We start from the raw sequence: 14,269 nt of genomic DNA, 5'->3' as shown, positions 1-14,269 counted from the left end.
ACTCTTAAGAACTCAATACAACCAACATCCAAAAACATCATTATACCTAAGTACTCTAGACGTTTAGTGTTAGGTTATGTATCTAGAATTTGTGTGTTTTAGTGTTAGGGTATGTATCTAGAATATGTGTGTTTTAGTGTTAGGGTATGTATTTATCACATCACAGCCTGTTCTCTGACCATGACTTGTACCAAGGAAGAATAAAAGGACAGACATTTCTGCTAACAGTTGTCATGACTCTTCTGGTAACTATTAGACTGTTCCAGAAACAACTGCACTATTAGAGAGTGTAAAACAGTGTAATTTTTAATATTATTATTATTATTATTATTATTATTATTATTATTATTATTATTATTATTATTATATTACTAATGTGTTTGTGTGTAAATATTCTGGTACAGGTTAAATGATTATGCAGCAGTTTGCAAACCTGTCCATGGAGGTAAATTCCGTACAGGACCTGGAACTATAGAACCTTAGAAGAAAACTTATTTTATTCTGCCTTGAGCAAGCGGGTTTTTTCTGTAAAGATGGCAGTAGAGACTGTCAACATGCAAGAAGAGACATTATTGTACAGAGAATATGTGATATGTCCCTGAATGGGGGGGGGGGGGGGGGGTTCTTTAAAGTTAACCTTCTGTCACTTCTGTCAGCTGCAGTCTCAGCTATGTCTCAGTATCGGCTACATCAGGAGCAGGAAACGAGAAAGTGTCAGAGCAGTGCTCATTGAGAGGCAGGAACCGAGCCGGAAATGAGAAACCGTCAGAGCTCAAAGAGAGATGGGGAAGGAAGGGAGGACATGCTCGGCTGAACGAGCTGAAGAAACCAAAATGTCTGACAAAAGCATGTAGCCTGGAGAAAAACCAGTTTGCTGAGTGAGAACGGAGTCAGGCAGCCCCTCCCTACTCACCCTGAAGTCTAGGAAAGGTACGAGGAGAGACGCAGTGAGCTGACCACCACTGAAGCAGATCTGTAAAACACATCAGAAGAACTCACGCAGGTGCCTGCTGTATTTGTGCTTGTCCATGACCATGATCAGACAAGATCATTCATTTTTATTTGTTACCTATGTAATTGGTCTTCTGCTAATAATAATGTATGAGAGACGATGTAATGGGTTATACAGATGATATGTCATATACCTGTGTCCACTGCCACAAACGCACACACACACACACACACACACACACACACACACACACACACACACACACACACACACACACACACCCACACACACACATTTTATTCGGACATTGAGAATTATGTCCCTTTTCACACCCGTGTCCCAAACCCACTGCCAATATCCAAGCACTGTTTTAACTAAAAATTTTAAATGGAATTTGATTGGCAAGATTTACAGAGTAAAATAAAAGTAAAATACACATCTACCCAATATGACCAAAACTCACATATCTTATTAACCTGGATCTGTGGGCTTATCAAAGACATTTGCATACACACAAAAAGTCCTTTGTAAAAGTACCGAGGTAATGGAAAGTATATTGGCTCCTATTTCCTTCTCCATGATAAGATGTTCCCAGAGATCTCTTATAACTTTTGTAACACTAGAATGGCGAAAATGGACATTTTGGCTGTATGGAAATTTTGAGATGTAATAGCTCCGACAAATCTCCCATGTCTACAGTGACTTTTATCATTCCAGTGAATACTTTATGTAATAATGTAGTATTACACGAAAGCACAAAACGTTTCTGAGTATTTCCACCAGTGGTCATTTTGACCGTATACATTATTAAACACAGCCTCATCTCTTTTCCTGTTATTCCAGCGTGGTAAATGTTACCTTGGCAACAGTTCACCTAAGCGCTTCATCTGATTTACCTCATAAAATGTCAGATAAAAAAAAATACTGTAAAAAAATTATCTACCTTAACGTATAACGCCCATAACATATAACACAAAATGATCTATATTAATGTATAAGGTTTTTATTCATTCTGTGTTAGACCAAAAATAATCATGGACATTTTGACTGATCAAAATGACTTCTATGTCCATTTGAATAACTGTACTCTTAAATCTGATTTAAGTCTACATGTGTAGGTCAAAGCTCGCTAAAAGCAAAATGGTAGGCCTACTTCCCACACAGCAATGGCTTGTGCAGAACAATATTACTCCTCATTACACACTCTCTCTCTGTTTCATCTCTCCTTAAAGGAGAGCAATGTCTTGGCTCTAAAGTTTTTTCTTGTTTGTGGATCTGTTAGCTACATTTTGTTTTTTGGTTTTAAAGTGCCAGGTGGAATGGCCTCTGTTAGGAGGAAAGCACTGTGTTTATTCACACAAAATAGACACCATGATGCAGAATGTGAAAAACATGAAGCAGCATTAAACAAGATATGAGGGATAGAACGGACAAGCCTAGTTCTAGACTGCTCTGGCTGGGAAGGCAGTGAAACATAATGGGTGTGCACGACTTTAGTCATCTTTTGAAAGCCAGAAATATTTTTGGAGCTTGATGTGAGGAGATGTCCCCCTCCACCCACCATTCAAAAGAAGCATGGGGAAAACACAGTTCTGTAACACTCGTCATGTGCCCTCTCCCATGTTCCAGTACTTGTCTCTCCCCGGTCCTCTAGGTTATTCTCTGGACATGGCCTCGGATCGCTTTCTTGCTGATCGGGCATGGAGAAAAAGACCCCGCCAGCCTGCGAGAGACTCTTGCCCCTGAGTCTTTGGGTGTATGTAGGTGTAGTCTACATCTAATTATGTCCATATGTGTATTTCCTCGAGTGTGCTTCAATGTGCGTGTGTTCATCCATCTCACCCGTGGTTCGTCTCGTCATCACTTGGGTCTCGTTTAGTTCGTCTATATAATACTCGTCTATATAATGTGCGTTTACGCAATGTCAAAACTCACTGTATGTATATGTTCAGTGTGCACTTCTAAACGCTATCTTCAACAAAATAATCACTGCATGTTTAAGGTGCACTCGCCTCATCACCCTGCCTTACCTCTCCATTACAAACACTTTGCTTATGTAGGCCTATCTTAGAAAAAACACTGATTGTAGTATGAGATTGTAGTCTGAAAGATTCTCATCAATCCTCTCTATTTAAATCTATGTTCAGTAGTACACAGAAAGAACAACTAAGACAGCCTATTAACCAGAACATTGTAAATTTGTAATAAAAAAAAAGACATGTTTATGAAGGGAGTAGGGACATTCACGCCGCGAGCTGCTTCGGCATGTGCAGGGAAGAGAGCACAGCTAGCAGGAACTGGGCTCGGACAAGATCATGATGAGGAGCTACAGTCATGGCCAAAAGTTTTGAAAATGACACAAATAATATATTTTCACATGATCTGCTGCCCTCTGGTTTTTACGTGTGTTTGTCAGATGTTTTTATCACATACAGAAATATAATTGCAATCATATTTTTGAGTAACAAAAGCTTTTATTGACAGTTAGAATGAGTTAATGCAGCAAGTCAATATTTGCAGTGTTGACCCTTCTTCAGGGCCTCTGCAATTCTCCATGTCATGCTTTCTATCAACTTCTGGACCAAATCCTGACTGATAGCAGTCCATTCTTGCACAATCAATGCTTGCATTTTGTCAGAATGTGTAGGTTTTTGTCCACCCGTCTCTTGATGATTGACAAGTTCTCAATGGGATTAAGATCTGGGGAGTTTCCAGGCCATGGACCCAAAATCTCTATGTTTTGTTCCTTGAGCCATTTTGTTATCACCTTTGCTTTATGGCAGGGTGCTCCATCATGCTGGAAAAGGCATTGTTGATCACCAAACTGCTCTTGGATGGTTGGGAGAAGTTGCTCTCGGAGGACATTCTGGCAGTGTTGCATAAGGTATTAGAGACCCATACTTGAGTACAAGTACTCTATCAAAAAAGTGACTTGAGTAGAAGTTGAAGTGTTCGATAAAATCTTTACTTAAGTAGAAGTACAGAAGTATTCAGCATTTTTTGTACTTAAGTATTGCAAGTAGTTTATTCTAAAATGTATTACTCAAGTACTGAAAGTTAAAAGTACAAGTATTGTGTGTTTTGAATTAATTAAAGAAAGCCATCAAAGTTTGATTATCAATAGTTTTTATATCACTTACAAATCAAAGATATCAAAGACCACAAATACAAGTGTTCTGTATGTACAGATAACATATGTCCTGCTACGAGATAGGTTTGACGCGGAAGTACAAGTTTGCCTTAATTTAGCTGAGAAAACGAGGCGTAAAATCCGTCCGTCGGATTCTAAGGGTGAGCCTACTGCTCTGCATTTATCCTCAATAAATGTCCTTACCCTATAAAAACACTACACTGTAAAATGTGCACATGATTAGTCAACATGAAAAGAGACACAGCTTCCTGTTGCTAAAAACACAACTCAGTGTGACATCGCCTTTATGATTGCCAGCTAATGTTAAGTGAATACTGCAGCACATCATGAACATAATTAGGTGACATTTTACGGCATTTGGCAGACGTCCTTATCTAGAGCGACTTACATTTTTATCTCATTTTTTATACAAGTGAGCAAGTGAAGGTTAAGGGCCTTGCTCAGGGGAACCTCAGTCATGGCTTCAAGTCTGGGAATTGAACCCACGACCCTCCGGTCACAAGACCAGTTCCCTAACCACCAGGCCATGACTGCCAGTTAGTTAGTTAGCTTAAGGTTAGATTAGTTAGCTAAGATATCTAACCTAACTAACACTGACAGCTAAAGCTGGTGTGTCTTCTGTGCGTTATATTTATAACTTACATTGATGTGTTTCTTCAAGTTCGAAAGTGAATTTTTGAAGGCCAATATTTCACCCTCTTTAGGGAGGCAGAGATGCAGGGGTGCCCAATATGTCGATCGCGATCTACTGGTCAATTGCGAAGGAAGTGTGGGTAGATCGCATGACATTAAAAAGTAGGGGACGAACAACAGGCTATCGTCCATCTGCACTGAGAGTTGTCTTTTGATTGTCATACAGGGTAGCCAATCTAACGTCTGAACTTCTGACAACCTACGCATGCACCTCCTATTTATTTTAACTAAATACAACAAAGAGCTAAAAATTAGTGCCGTAGCTGGTCCGAGTAAGAAGCCTAAAACCTACCACTTCATACAGAATGGGAGGAGGATTTGTTTCACTATGTCATACTCACTATATTTTACTATGTCATATTCACTATATTTCACTATGTCATATTCTAAGTGTGTTTGCCTCATCTTTCAGTGTGCTGTTGCTATTCCAAAGAAGGGAAACGTGGAGCGGCATTTTCGGACTGTTCATAAAAACTTTTCCTCCGAAAAGTGAACTGAGAAAGGTGAAAGAACTAAAATCCCAGTTGTCCGAACAGCAGTCATTTTTACTCACATTTGACCACAAAAGCGAAGGCAGCCACTGAAGAATCATTTCGGCTGAGTCACTTAATTGTTAAACGCAAGAAGTCCTTCCAAGACGGAGATGATAAAAGAGGCATTTGTTGAAGCCGTTGATTCCTTGTTCTGAGACTTTAAAAACAAATCTGAAATATTATCTTCAATCAAAGCTCTCCAGCTATCGAGGAATACAGTCACACAGCGCTCTGAAGCCATGACCGAGGATTTGACCCAGCAACTTTGGAAGGATATTGCAGACTGCGAGTGTTTCTCACTACAATTAGCGATACTTTAAAATACTTTATAAATATAAATAAATTAAATATTTATTTATCCTAAAAGGAAAAGGAAAGAAAGAATACACTATTAAATAGTAATAATAATAATAATAATAACAATACTAATAATAATAATAATAATAACTTAAAAATTATAATATAGAATAAATACATTTGTTTTGCATTTTTATAGTAGGTAGATAATTTTGACTTGGTCATTTTATAAGTAGCTCGCAAGCTGAAAAGGTGTGGGCACCCCTGCAGATTTGGCACTTCATCGTATAGGTATTTACTTTCACTCCAGGGTGGTCTCCTTCCTCACCCTCACCGCCACGATCACTCGATGTTGAATGTGTGGAAGGTGCCAATATATGTACACTAAAATGCCAACAAGCTTATTATGCAGCACTTATGCTGCTCTTCTGCTGTTACCAAACACGGTACCATCTCTTTTAATGAGATAAAAAGTGAATTATTTGGAATAATTTCGAGTATATGTGTATTTGTATAAATATGTAATTTAAGCTGTAGGTGCTGGAAAATACTGAAAATGGACCTTCAAAGTTCCGTACAAGTGCATGTTTTTGGTTTTTTGTGCCCGGACGATAGGAGAGCGTGAAATCAAAATGCCCGAAAAACAAGGACCACCTGGCTTGTCTGGGATTCAGACGCTTGGCCTGCTGGAGGTAGGCCAGGTTCTTATGGTCGGTCCAGACCAGGAAAGGGTGCTTAGCCCCCTCCAACCAGTGTCTCCATTCTTCTAGGGCTAATTTAACGGCCAAAAGTTCCTTGTCCCCTACATCGTAATTGCGTTCAGCGGGGGACATGCGATGGGAATAATATGCACACGGATGGAGCTTAGGAGGGGACCCGGTTCTCTGGGAGAGAACGGCGCCTATCCCATAGTCTGAGGCATCGACCTCTACAACAAACGGTAGGTCGGGATCCGGCATGCGCAACACAGGTTCGGAAGTGAACCGTTTTTTGAGGTCGTCGAAAGCCTGCTGAGCTTCAGGAGTCCAGACAAAAGGACCGGGGCTCTTCTTGGTGAGGGTGATCAGAGGAGCCGCAAGGGTGCTAAAGGCCTTAATGAAACGACGGTAGAAATTGGCGAATCCTAAAAAACGCTGCACCAGGCGGAGTGAGGTAGGAGTGGGCCAATGAGCAACGGCCCGGACCTTAGAGGGGTCCATGGCCAGGGTGTTTTGGGCGATACGGTAGCCTAGAAAGCCTATTTCCTGTACATGAAATAACGACTTTTCTAGTTTGATGTACAAGTGGTTCTCGAGGAGTAGTTGGAGCACCCGCCGGACGTGTTTTATGTGTTCTGCCTCGGATTTGCTGTAGATGAGAATATCATCTAGATAAACGAAGACATATCTGTCCAGAGCCTCCCTCAGGACTTCGTTAATGAAGCGCTGGAACACGGCCGGGGCGTTCATTAAACCAAAGGGCATGACAAGATACTTGTAGTGGCCAGAGGGCGTGATAAACGCAGTCTTCCACTCGTCACCCTCCCTTACCCTGACTAAATTGTAGGCACTCCTCAGGTCGAGCTTACTAAAGATAGTGGCCTGCTGGAGGGCCTCAAAGGCGGTAGCCATGAGGGGTAACGGGTGACGATCCTTGACTGTGACCTTGTTAAGCCCCCGGTAGTCGATACATGGTCTGAGTCCCCCATCTTTCTTTCCCACAAAGAAAAAACCTGCACCAGCAGGAGAGGTGGATGGCCGGATAAACCCGGCTGCCAGGGCTTCCCGTATGTATGTCTCCATGGCCTTACGTTCGGGTATGGCCAGAGAGAAGAGACGGCCCCTAGGGGGACTAGTACCTGGCAGTAACTCTATGGCCATGTCGTGAGCCCTATGCGGAGGAAGGAAGCCTGCCTTCTTTTTGCTGAATACCTCTCTGAGATCGTGGTAAACAGCAGGGACCGGAGTAAGATCGACCGGGTCAGGAGTATGACCGGTAGTGGTTTCGGAGCCTAAGCATGTGTCCTTGCAGACAGCTCCCCAACTACGGACAGAACGGGAAAGCCAATCCACCTCTGGGTTGTGGTGTTGGAGCCAAGGAAAACCCAGAATAAGACGCAGCTGGGGTGCGCTAATAACATAGAGGGTGAGCTGTTCTCGGTGGCCCCCAATACTCATGTCTAGCGGGATGGTCTGCTTAATGACTTCGCCTGAAGTCAAGGCACGTCCATCAACGGCCGCTACAGACATGGGTTTCTCCAAGTCGACAAGTGGAACCCCCAGTTCTTTGGCCAATGTGACGTCAATGAAATTGGCAGCAGCGCCTGAATCGATAAATGCCAAGAGGTGTTTCCCTTCAGTCCCTCGCCAGGTAAGTGAAACGTGTACGAATAAGCCGTTGCTAGGAGGGTTTGAGACAGGGCCCGCCGGTACCTCCTCTGTTACTGGCGGACCGCTCCTTTTCCCTGCAGCTCGGGGCAGTTTTGGCGTTGATGCCCTTTACTACCGCAATACAGACACCTACCCTCCTGAAGGCGTGCCTGTCTTTCTTGCCGAGATAGACGTGTGTGCGCTAACTGCATAGGTTGTGGCTCACTGTCGGCCTCACATGACTCTACAGTGCGCGTGGAGTCAGGCTTAGGTGTAAATGCCTGGTGTTGCGATCGTCTAGCGTGTCTGCGTTCACGGTAACGGTTGTCAAGACGCACAGTATAAGCGATCAACGCATCCAGCTCAGTAGGGGGATCACGAAGTGCCAGCTCGTCTTTGAGCTCTTCAGACAACCCCTCCTGAAAGATTGCTGTGAGGGCGTTGGCGCTCCATCCACTCTCTGAGGCCAGCGTCCTGAACGCCAGAGAATAGTCTGCCACAGACATTTTACCCTGTCTTAGGCGCAGGAGACGAGACCCAACCACACCCCCTGAGGACGGATGATAGAATGCGCTTTTCATGGCTGCGGCGAATCGCTCGTACGTGGTGCACACTTCTGCTTGTGCTTCCCATAGTGGGGTAGCCCAAGCCAGAGCTCTTTCGGTTAGCAGTGCTACCACGTAGGCTACCTTGGCACGCTCAGAGGGAAACCTAGAGGGCTGTTGTTCAAATACCAATGAACATTGCAGTAAAAACCCTCTACACCCCTCAGGATCCCCTGAGTAGCGGGGTGGACACGGGAGAACGGGTTCAAGGCGTGGAGCTGAAACAGGGAGATCGACAGGTGCAGCGGGAGGTGTAGGTGAGGCTGCAGCAGAACCAGCTAGAGCCTGTAAGGCGACAGTGACCCCATTAAGCTGCTCCATAATCTGTCGCAGTGCCTGCTCGTGGCTGCCAAGCAACTGCCCTTGGCTAGTGAGAGCAGCTCTTAACTCCGCTGCCTCATGATTACCGGCTGGGTCCATAGTATGGCTGATTCGTTCTGTAACGCGGGAGTACAGGAAAGTACCCACCGCGTATAGTGAGTGAGAATAGGAGGACCCAAGTGCCGTCTAACACCACGCCAGCGTATGTAAAAACAAAACACAAGAAAGTAATCACGCGGAACCAAACAAACAAAACAAACGCGGAAAACTCGACGCGTGAAAGGGGAAACAATATAAACCGTGATAGCACGGTAAAAACAATGAAACAAAACGAACGCGGAAAAACTCAACGCGTGACAAAACAAAAGCTCAACCGTAAGGAGACGGGAGAAAAAAAAATAAAACAAACGTAACAGAAATAGCGCGGATGAAAGCGGCGCGAAAACGAAACTGAAAATGCCAGTGAAGGAAGCTGGCCAGCAGGCAGAAAACGCCGCAAACAAAACAAAACCCTTCACAAAAACAAAGACAAACAAATGACAGGAAGAGAAATAGGCTTGTGAAAACTTGAGGAAGGTCAGGGAGCGACGCAGGAGAGAAATCTCGAAGGAGAGCAGGAGACAAACACAGATAGAGAGAGAGGTGATGAGACACCTTGTAACTCGTGAGAAGTATACCACAGAGACCGAGGATACCGGCTGAAAGCGCATGGAAACCACAACGAATCAGCAATGATCCGTTTCCCAAAGCTTTCTTAAGAAGCCTTAGAACAGCTGAAACGAATCATTGCTGATTACGTGCAGCAAGTCTAGGACTGACTCGGGTGCCCCTCCTGGTGGTAGAGGGAGTGGCAGCCGAGTCAGCCCTGACAGAGCCCCCCCTTCTAGGCCCGAGACGACGCGGGCCCAACGTGACGGCCCTGGCACGGCGGAAATCCCGGATCAAGGACCTGTCAACGACGCGAGAGGCGGGGACCCAGGAGCGCTCCTCGGGGCCGTAACCCGTCCAGTCAACCAGGTACTGGTCCCGACCCCGAACACGGCGGTGGTCCAACAACCGGTTGACCGTGTACACAGGACCGCCGTCGACCATGCGGGGAGCCGGCGGGGCAGGAGCACGGGGCATGTTACATAGAACAGGACGGAGACGCGAAACGTGAAACACCGGGTGGACCCTCATAGAGGGCGGGAGCACCAACCGGTAAGCGACCGGGTTGATGCGCCTGTCCACCTTGAAGGGACCCAGGTAGCGAGGAGCCAGCTTCTTGGTCCCGCCGCGGACAGGCAGGTCCTTAGCGGACAACCAAACGCGCTGACCCGGGCGAAACGACAGGGCAGGAAGCCGGTGCCTATCGGCGCTCCGACAGTAGCCGGAGGAGGCAGACACCAAGGCCTTACGGGCCCTACGCCAGGCCAACCTACATCGCCGCACCATAGCCCGGGCACCCGGAACGGCCGCCTCCTCCTCCTGGTTAGCGAACATAGGAGGGGCGTACCCGTAGAGGCATTCAAAGGGGGACATCCTGAGGGCCACCAGAACACCAGAAATGAGTCACCTCTTGGTCCATCCCGGGCCACCAGAACCTACCCTGGATGAGTTTCAGAGTACGCCGTGATCCAGGATGAGCAGCGAAGGGTGAAGCGTGACCCCACTCCATAACCTTCTTGCGTAACCTAGGGTGGACGTAGAGACGGTCGGAGGGACCACCCCCAGGCCCTGGGTCACTGGTAAGAGCCTGTTTAACCTCTGTTTCTATGGCCCACTGCAGGGGTGCCACAATTTTGGAGGCGGGCAGCACGGTGCTAGGCTCAGAGGTGTGAGGAGGCGACTCCCACTGACGGGACAGAGCATCAGGCTTGGTGTGAAAATACTGAAAATGGACCTTCAAAGTGCCGTACAAGTGCATGAATTCCACCTTGTAACTTTGCACGCACAAAAATCGAGGGGTGCACGACCTCGCAACGCGACCGCGCGCGTGGCCAATGCGCATGGGCGGAGCCACTGCGATTGCGTCATTTTTGCCGCGTGGACCCTTGCGGCCGTCTCAATGTGTCAAGTGAACCTAGATTACGAAGCTTAAGTGTTCAGTGAAGGCAGCAACAGAGTAAGACTTGACCGGAGATGCTGCCGGGGCATGCACAGTTTTCTCATAAGACAGCCTGATCGCTTGACCCGGTGACAGCGCCAGCTAACATGTTTATAATTGTAACGAGTAACTATACAGCACATAAAAAATGTATCGGAGTAAAAGTATTAAATTGATGGAAATCATGTAGTGAAGTAAAAGTGGAAGTAGAAGAAAAAAATAATACTCCAGTAAAGTACAGATACAGCATTTTAGTACTTAAGTACAGTAGTGAAGTAGTTCTACTTCGTTACTATACAACTCTGCATTCTGGTACCATTCTTTATTCATGGCTGTGTTTTTAGGCAAGACTGTGAGAGAGCCGATTCCCTTGGCTGAGAAGCAACCCCACACATGAATGGTTTCAGGATGCTTTACAGTTGGCATGAGACAAGACTGGTGGTAGCGCTCACCTCGTCTTCTCCGAACAAGCTGTTTTCCAGATGTCCCAAACATTTGGAAAGGGGATTTATTCGAGAAAATGACTTTACCCCAGTTCTCAGCAGTCCACTCCCTGTACCTTTTGCAGAATATCAGTCTGTCCCTGATGTTTTTTTCTGGAGAGAAGTGGCTTCTTTGCTGCCCTCCTTGAGATCAGGCCTTGCTCCAAGAGTCTCCGCCTCACAGTGCGTGCAGATGCACTCACACCTGCCTGCTGCCATTCTTGAGCAAGCTCTGCACTGCTGGTAGCCCGATCCCGCAGCTAAAATACTTTTAAGAGACGGTCCTAGCGCTTGCTCATCTTTCTTGGGTGCCCTGGAGCTTTTTTGGCAACAATGGAACCTCTCTCCTTGAAGTTCTTGATGATGCGATAGATTTTTGACTGAGGTGCAATCTTTCTAGCTGCGATACTCTTCCCTGTTAGGCCATTTTTGTGCAGTGCAATGAAGACTGCATGTGTTTCTTTAGAGATAACCATGGTTAACAGAAGAGAAACAATGATGCCAAGCACCAACCTCCTTTTAAAGTGTCCAGTGGTGTCATTCTTACTTAATCATGACAGATTGATCTCCAGCCCTGTCCTCATCAACACTGTGATAATGGAGCAATCACTGAAACTGTCAGGGCTGACTCGGCTGCCACTCCCTCTACCACCAGGAGGGGCACCCGAGTCAGTCCTAGACTTGCTGCACGTAATCAGCAATGATTCGTTTCAGCTGTTCTAAGGCTTCTTAAGAAAGCTTTGGGAAACGGATCATTGCTGATTCGTTGTGGTTTCCATGCGCTTTCAGCCGGTATCCTCGGTCTCTGTGGTATACTTCTCACGAGTTACAAGGTGTCTCATCACCTCTCTCTCTATCTGTGTTTGTCTCCTGCTCTCCTTCGAGATTTCTCTCCTGCGTCGCTCCCTGACCTTCCTCAAGTTTTCACAAGCCTATTTCTCTTCCTGTCATTTGTTTGTCTTTGTTTTTGTGAAGGGTTTTGTTTTGTTTGCGGCGTTTTCTGCCTGCTGGCCAGCTTCCTTCACTGGCATTTTCAGTTTCGTTTTCGCGCCGCTTTCATCCGCGCTATTTCTGTTACGTTTGTTTTATTTTTTTTTCTCCCGTCTCCTTACGGTTGAGCTTTTGTTTTGTCACGCGTTGAGTTTTTCCGCGTTCGTTTTGTTTCATTGTTTTTACCGTGCTATCACGGTTTATATTGTTTCCCCTTTCACGCGTCGAGTTTTCCGCGTTTGTTTTGTTTGTTTGGTTCAGCGTGATTACTTTCTTGTGTTTTGTTTTTCCATACGCTGGCGTGGTGTTAGACGGCACTTGGGTCCTCCTATTCTCACTCACTATACGCGGTGGGTACTTTCCTGTACTCCCGCGTTACAGAAACAATATTAGCTGGTCATTTTAAGGCAGGGCTGCAATGAAGTTGAAGTGTGTTTTGGGGGATAAAGTTCATTTTCTAGGCAAATATTGACTTTGCAATTAATTACTGTTGAGCTGATCACTCTTTATAACATTCTGGAGTATATTTGTATCTGGAGAATATTTGTATAATTCTCAAAACTTTTGGTCATGACTGTAGTAGGCATGGCATTATCAAGTTCAATGGATTTTTAAAAAATCATAAAATGGTATGTTTCTTATTGAAAACTGATTAGGTTTGATTAGGTTTATTCAAAGAAAAATGCACAAAATAAATATAGATAAATTAGAGTTTGCTACAGACCGAGCTAACAGATATCAGCCGCCACTAGCTAATTGTCCCCTACCGGTCGCCTCCGTCCACAGCGGCTGTTGTTGTTTTGTTACGTCGTGTGCGTCCCTCAGGTGGGCGGAGCCCGTGATCCGTCTCACCTGAGGGTCATTTGTTTGCCTATATATGTCTTGTCTTTGTACCAGTTGACCGCTGGTCATTATATCCTTAATTTGGATCTATTGCACAGGTTTTTTGGTTTGCACACTTTCAATTAAACCATCCTTTTTCCCTGAGACTTGGTGTGATCACCCTGCCCGTCACAGTAATAACTAACCAATAAAAAAAAACCAAGTTGCTAAGGTAAACAACAAAAATAAAGCAATAGTTTTAATGTGCAGATGTGAGTTTAAACTTGTAAAAGTTTAAAAATTGCAATTAAAGATAACTAGCTATAGTTAGATGCTGTCTACTCTCTTGAGCTGCCCAATGCAGTCGAGAGGGGTACAGCACGAGAAAAGAGGCTTTCTGGGGTTGGCCTATACGACGCCATAGCGTGTGTGTTTGTTTCTGCGTTCATGAGCAGGAAAATGGCCAACATCAGCTTTTCTTTAAGGTGGAGGAGCTCATTTTTAGCGTTAGCACTTTGAAATGTATTATTTTGTTAAAACCATATGTGTTGCACTACAAGATGCATAAGTACAAATCTTGTATTCTAGTTCACCAAAATGGCAATGCAAATATAGTTACTCAACAAACACACAAAAGCTGTAATCGCTGTAAAGATGCGGTGAACAACAAACACCTTTATTTAACACACACACACACACAGGCGCGCACACGCGCACACAGGCACGAGCTTGGGACAAAGATGAGCACGAGACATTGCGCGAACACACATTAAATAAGTGCAGGACACATTCCTCAGTGATCACAAGACAAGGCACAGGTGAGACCAACGAACACGCTTACCAACATCCCACAGAACTACAAACATGGACATAACTGCACACAGATGACGTAACACGCCCACAAGGAGGGGTCCGGAACTGAACCGTGACAGAAAGGAGGACAAATACACAAAAAGGGAATAGCGAGGGGAGAAACAGGCCACGGGTAG

The sequence above is a fragment of the Brachyhypopomus gauderio genome, unplaced genomic scaffold (genome assembly GCF_052324685.1).
Source record: "Brachyhypopomus gauderio isolate BG-103 unplaced genomic scaffold, BGAUD_0.2 sc57, whole genome shotgun sequence".
Classification (NCBI taxonomy): Eukaryota; Metazoa; Chordata; class Actinopteri; order Gymnotiformes; family Hypopomidae; genus Brachyhypopomus; species Brachyhypopomus gauderio.
Note: the sequence above shows the minus strand (reverse complement) of the source record.